The sequence below is a fragment of the Rutidosis leptorrhynchoides genome, chromosome 4 (assembly GCF_046630445.1).
Source record: "Rutidosis leptorrhynchoides isolate AG116_Rl617_1_P2 chromosome 4, CSIRO_AGI_Rlap_v1, whole genome shotgun sequence".
NCBI classification, from domain to species: Eukaryota; Viridiplantae; Streptophyta; class Magnoliopsida; order Asterales; family Asteraceae; genus Rutidosis; species Rutidosis leptorrhynchoides.
The window spans coordinates 196,458,725-196,465,840 of record NC_092336.1 but is presented as its reverse complement, the minus strand read 5'-3'; the positions used below and the strand labels follow the sequence as shown (position 1 = coordinate 196,465,840).

Below are 7,116 nucleotides of genomic sequence, written 5' to 3'. Positions count from 1 at the left end.
TGCCTTTAACTCTAATGTCGGTGGTTCTTCTATCGATGATTTGTATCGATATCTGTCTTCTTCTTTTAGCATTTGAATTTTTCTATTGTTGGTTCATATCCATTAGCCATAAGTGTAGCTAACATTTCAGTTTCATCAATTGGTTCAGTACCTTCTCCTAAAGAACATTCTCCTGTTCCTTGTAATTCTAGAAATTCTTCTAACAATTCTGCATGTGAATCTATAGTTTGAATATAATAACATGTATCATCTGCAGATTGCGGTTGTTGCATGGCTCTATCAACTGAAAAGGTAACACTCTCGTCCTCTATACTTAGGGTCAGTTTCTTATCGAACACGTCTATTATTGCTTTAGCCGTGTTTAAGAATGGTCTTCCTAATATGAGAGGAACTCGAGAATCTTCTTCCATGTCCAGAATAACAAAATCTACTGGAAATACTAAAGTACCAACTTTAACTAGCATGTTTTCCATTATCCCTCTAGGATATTTTACTGATCGATCGGCTAGTTGTATGCTTATTCGTGTTGGTTTCAATTCTCCAAGGTCTAGTTTAGCGTATAGTGAATACGGCATTAAATTTATACTAGCACCTAAATCTGCCAATGCTTCTATTGAACTAAGACTACCCAGAAAACATGGAATTGTGAAACTTCCTGGATCAGAGAGTTTTTCTGGTATCTTATACAACAGCACTGCTGAACAATTAGCATTCATAGTAACGGCCGAGAGTTCTTCCATTTTCTTTCTATTTGTGATTAGATCTTTCAGAAATTTAGCATATCTAGGCATTCCTGAAATCACATCAATGAAAGGAAGATTGACATTTATTTGTTTAAACATATCCAAGAATTTGGATTGCTCGACTTCAAGTCTCTCTTTTCTCATTTTACTCGGGTAAGGAAGTGGTGGTTGGTATGGTTTAACATATGGTTTAGCCTTAACTGTGTTATCTTCATTAACCTTTTCAACTACCGGTTCTTTTTCCTTATCTTGATCAGATTGTGGTTCTTGTGGAGTAGGAATAGCTTCATCAGAAATTACAGGTATTTCAGGTGGTTTAAGTGTAATACCACTTCTTGTGGTAATGGCTTTAGCTGTTTCATTCCGGGGGTTAGCATTTGTATCACTTGGAAAACTTCCCGGTTTTCTTTCACCTATTAACCTTGCTAGGTAGCTCACTTCTTGTTCCAAATTTTGAATAGAAACTTGTTGATTTCTAAATGCTTGAGCATTTTGTTCATTGGTTTGTTTCTGAGATGTGAAAAACTGAGTTTGAGATTCAACTAGCTTTGACACCATGTCTTCTAAATTTGGCTTTTTATCATCTGTTTGTGGTGGTTTATTTTGAAAATTAGGTCTTTGCTGATTGTAAGTATTGTTGGATACTTGTTGATTGCTAGGACCTTGTTGGTTGTTGTATGGAACATTTCGGTTATAATTCTGATTTTGATTGTAGATTGGTCTTGGCGGTTGATAATTATTCTGATAATTATTTCCAGGGCTTTGGTTTAGATATGAAACATTCTCTCTTTGTTCCATTGTTAGTTCAATACTGAGACAATCTTTTGTTAAATGTGGTCCTCCACACTGCTCACAACTAATTCTTATTGAGTGAATATCTTTAATCATCTTTTCCATTCGTCTCTTGACAGCATCTATCTTTGCGGAAATGGAATCTAAATCATGGCTAGAATCGACTCTAGCTACTTTAGATGATCTAACGATATCTTTTTCTTGGTGCCACTCATGTGAGTGGGAAGCAGTGTTATCAATAATTTTGTAAGCGTCAGTTACTGTTTTCTTCATAATGGAACCACCAGGTGCTATATCGATGTCTTTCCTTGTAGTGATGTCGCATCCTTGGTAGAATATTTGTACTATTTGACAAGTGTCTAAACCATGTTGCGGACATCCTCTCAATAATTTTCCAAATCTTGTCCATGCTTCATATAGAGTTTCATTTGGCTTCTGTGTGAACGTAACAATTTCTCCTTGAAGTCTTACGGCTTTAGATGCCGGAAAGAATTGTTTAAGAAATTTTTCAACTAAAACGTCCCATGTATCAATCGCTCCTTCAGGTAACGATTCTAACCAATCTTTGGCTTCTCCCTTTAAAGTTCAGGGAAATAACATGAGATATATCTGTTCATCCTCCACTTCTCAGATTTTAAATAGTGTACAGATCCTATTAAAGGTACGAAGATGTTCATTTGGATCTTCCTTCGGCGCACCACTAAATTGGCATTGATTTGTCACCATGTGTAGGATTTGTCCTTTGATTTCATAATCTGGCGCATTAATGTTAGGTTGAGTAATTGCGTGACCTTGGCCAGTGCGTTTAGCTCGCATTCGGTCTTCCATACTTAGAGGTTCCAGATTCTCCATAATTGAATTTGTTGAATCTAAATCACTAGAGGATTCTGATTTAATGGTTGGTTCCTCAACAATTTCTGTTTGAATGATTGGTGGTTCTGGAGGAAAGATTACTGGTTCAGGATCTATGAATTGTTCCTGAATATTCTCCGGATTCTCAATTGTGAGGTCAGGTTCAAAAAATGGATTATCGGAAATTTGAATTGGAGTACTTGGTCGACTGGATGACGATTCTAAAGAAAAATCAACGGCGACAATATTTGCTAGATGTCTTGATCGAGTTACAGGTGGTGAACGTACGAAAGGTGGTGAACGTTTTGCTCGGGTGCATTCACTGAATATCCTATTAGTTATAAAAGATAAAAATTATTAAAGTTATCAAATTAACAGACTTTTCTGCTTTTGCCCACGTTTCGAATAGCCAATAGATACAGCAGGGAGCCAGAACCCTTTAAATCGGAAGCTCACAACTCAGCCACTAACAAATCCAACTATTACTACGAAACAGAAAATTTGGATGTCTATCAATTTAACCGCTTAAAATAATTTTTCGTTGAAATTTAAAGAAATTTTAGAGAAGAAATAGAAAATTCTAAGTCTTAAAAACTAGAGTGGCGAAAAATAAGAAAGAAAAAAAGAGCGCGTCGAAAAACGTCGAAAAATAAAAATAAGAAGTAGCGCGTCGAAACTTAAAAGGAACTAAAAACTAATAAATAAAAGTTGCGTCTATAAATATTAAAGCTTAAAATGAATTCTATATTCAAAAACGGCAATTACTTAAAAAGGTACTAAAATATAAAAACGGCGTCGCAAAATTCTAAAGCACCTAATTCTTAGTCTAAAGAAAAAGCACTTAAGGGATTTTACGGCAAAGCCTAAAAATCTAGAAATAAAAATAACTATGGCAAAAACTATGACTTAAAACTAATTACGAGCGAAAAATACAAAAATTACGCTAAAACAAATAAAAAGATACAAAATATAAAAATATACTTAAAGTTGTAAAAAGTACAATTTTTTATAAAAACATTATTTTTATATTATTTATTTTATAAAAGTAATAAGTTTATAATTTATTAAAACTAATTAAACTAAATAAAACAAATTAATTAAAACTTAAAATTAAATAATTAAATACATAACCCTAATTAGGGTTTTAATTAAATAATAATTATAATTATTACACCGTAATTATTACAGGAATCAGTCAACTGTGGCGTGTCAGGTACCCTCATGCGATCGCATGAAGTTTTGCCTTCGGGCTCATGCGATCGCATGAGCTAGGGTTTCGGGCCAGGTTTTGGACTGCTACAGTACCAGGCTGAGAGTTATCTATTTATTTATTTTTTTCTGTTTAAATAAAAATATTTATATAAAACTTATATTTTTACAAACTAAAATAAAAATAAAAAAACTTTATAAAACTTATATATTTAACAAACTATTAAAAATATACTTTATTTTGTTTTTCTTTTTATATTTTTGTATTAAAACGTATTTTTACAAAAACGTATTTTTACAAAAGTAAACTAAAAATCTTTTTTTTTTATATATATAGCGTTTCGCTTCCGGCGTTTGACTGTCCCCGGCAGCGGCGCAAAAAATACTTGATGTTATGCGAGGTGTATATGAAATAGTATTATTTTTTTACAACGAAATACTATTAAATACGATACAATTTTACACAAGATATTTATTTATTTATAGAATGGATATACCTAAACCTTGCTACAACACTTATAGGCAGTGTACCTAATCGTACAGTAGTGTAGTTTTTAGTAAGTCCGGTTCGTTCCACAAGGATCTTTTAAACAAGCTTAACGCTATATTTTTAAAAACTATATTTGTAAAAGTACAAAAATATATATAAGTAGTAATATTATTATAAAAGGGGGGGTTTTACCGTTTAATGACCGGTTTGTCGATTTTAAAACTTTAGTCGCAGTTAAAACCTAATGTAAAATATAAATATAACTTAATTTAAAGCGTAAAGTAAATAACGATAATGAAATTGCGATAAATAAAAGTGCGATAATTAAAGAGTACGATAATTAAAAGTGCAATTAAATATAATGACGATAAATAAAAGTGCGATAATTAAAAGTGCAATTAAATATGAAATATATAAATTATGCTTATTTAAACTTTCGTAATCATGATGTTTGACGTGTTGTTTTTAGTTTATTCCCATGGGTTAATTGTCCTTTGTCCTGGATTATTCGATATGTCCATACGGATTTGTCCATAATAGTCCATCAGTTATAATCATAAAATGAGGAAGTCTTCGTCAAATTATTCTTATTCCCGAAGTCAAATATTCCAACTAATTGGGGATTCGAATTGTAACAAGGTCTTAATACTTTGTTTAATGAATACACCAGGTTATCGACTGCGTGTAGACCAAGGTTTTACTACTTTGTTAACAATTACACCAATTACCCTTGAATGTAATCCACCCCTATTTCAACAAGTCTATTAACTATTAATCCAGTTCCGTGTCCGGTAAAATGAATAATTATTGGTATTTATAGATATCCCGCCCACCGTACCCAGTCAAGCGTATGTGGTTATATATAAATACGTCAAATTATAAGTCTATATATTAAATCAACGAGGTATCATTTAGTTAATATAAAACCCATTAATAGCCCATAGTCTAATTTCTACAAGTGTCGTTCTTTTGTCCAAACCCCAATTATGGTCCAAAGCCCAATTATGATATTTAGCCCAACATCATGATTACTTCGGCATTAAATAAGCATAATAATAACTTAGCTACGAGACATTAATTTAAAAATAACATTAACCATAACTTACAGTGATTAAAAATAGCGTAGCGTTACACGGACAGAATTTCGACTTACACCCTTACAACATTCGCTAACATACCCTTGTTATTAGAATTTTAAATTAAAATTAAAATTATAATATAAATATATATATATATATATATATATATATATATATATATATATACATACGTGAGTGAGATAGAGAGATGGATGGATATTTTTTTTAAAAACTGAGCCAAAACACGCAAATTTATAGCATGTGGCCTGGATTTCAGGGCCATGCGATCGCATGGAAAATAAGCCTACAGGTCATGCGATCGCATGGAGGTAGGTATCAGCTCACACTCCTTTGTTTTCTTGTTTGCCGACGTTTATAATATAATATATATATTAATTTTAAGAATTAATTATATATTATATTATATTCATGTGCATAGTTGACTCATAATTTTTAGTCCGTTGCGTCGAGCGTTGAGAGTTGACTCTGGTCCCGGTTCCGGTTTTTCGAACGTCCTTGCGTATAATTTAATATCTTGTACTTTGCATTTCGCATCTTATATTCTTGTAATTTTGAGACGTTTCTCATCAATAATTGGAACCTCTTTGATTGTACTTTGTACTTTTGAGCTTTTTGGTCGTTTGCATCTTCAATTCGTCGAATCTGTCTTTTGTCTTCACCTTTTATTATTTAAACGAATATCACTTGTAAATAGAACAATTGCAGCTAAAAGTTTGTCTTTCTTGAGGGATAATGCTATGAAATATATGCTCGTTTTTAGCATTATCAGTGATTGATCAAGGATGATTATGGTGGTTGTTTGGGTGGCGATGTAGAGGATGGTGGGTTTGTGATGTCGATCAAGAAAGTGATGGTAATGATATTCTAAATGGGTTTGAGATGGTGTTTAATAGGGAAGTATGGTGATTCGATGGTATTGTAGTGGGGTGTTCTTGAATGGGTTATGGTGGGGATTCATGAATCGAATAAAAAACAGAACGGTGATATGAATTACCAGGGTGATGATTTGTATAACTTAAAATGATGGTGGTGGTTTCATCAAATGTGACGGTGGCGAGGTCAAGGTAGTTTGGTTATGGTGGTGATGATTCAGTGATGGAAGGAGGTGAGGGTTTGCAGGAGATCGTTGAATGCATATGTATATATTTATGTGTCTCTCATATGCATATTAATGTGTATATATAATATAATTGAAGATGATGAAAACAAGGGCAACAGTATTTCATAATTCAATTTGACACAGTATAACATCCGTGAATGTACGTTTGTATATATAATATATGTTAATAATACCTAAAGTAATATTATAGTATAGAATCAGAATAAAAACGTGTTCAATATAGAATAGTGTCCTTATATTTGGATGTTAGTAGTCGACACCTAGATTATTCGGGTAGTAATTCGTACCTCGTTGCTAATCAGTGACGGATAAAAGTATTCGGAAAAACCCCAAATTTTTACATTAATTATATTTATTTATTTTGATCATTATGGTATAAAATTTAGTCATTAACTATTAAATAAAAATTACATTAATTATTTACTCCCAACCCCAAGTAAAATATAAAAAGTTTTAAAATTTAATAACTAGATCCTAAATACATTTTTTAGTAAGCCTCAAGTTTATAAAACTCATTTTCGAATCACCATTTATTTTAAAATCATATAAGTTTGAATTTTAACTTGCTTAATATCAATCGAATGACAATTGAGTGTTACTGTCGTTTACTAAATAGATTCGAAATCACAAAATATATATTTAATATACTTATATATATATATATATATATATATATATATATATATATATATATATATATATATATATATATATATATATATATATATATACATATGTTTTAAATATTAATTATCATAATATCATATTTTTATTTTTTATTTCACATACTTACTTTTAATAACTAAATCA

General features: G+C 31.5%; 1 non-coding gene across 1 annotated transcript; it reads left to right on the top strand.

Annotated features, from left to right (window-relative positions):
- Positions 1–1,896: 1,896 nt before the first annotated feature.
- LOC139845882 (small nucleolar RNA R71) lies at positions 1,897–2,003 on the top strand. Its single transcript, XR_011758636.1, has one exon. It is a non-coding gene; the product is annotated as a small nucleolar RNA R71 (small nucleolar RNA).
- Positions 2,004–7,116: the final 5,113 nt, after the last annotated feature.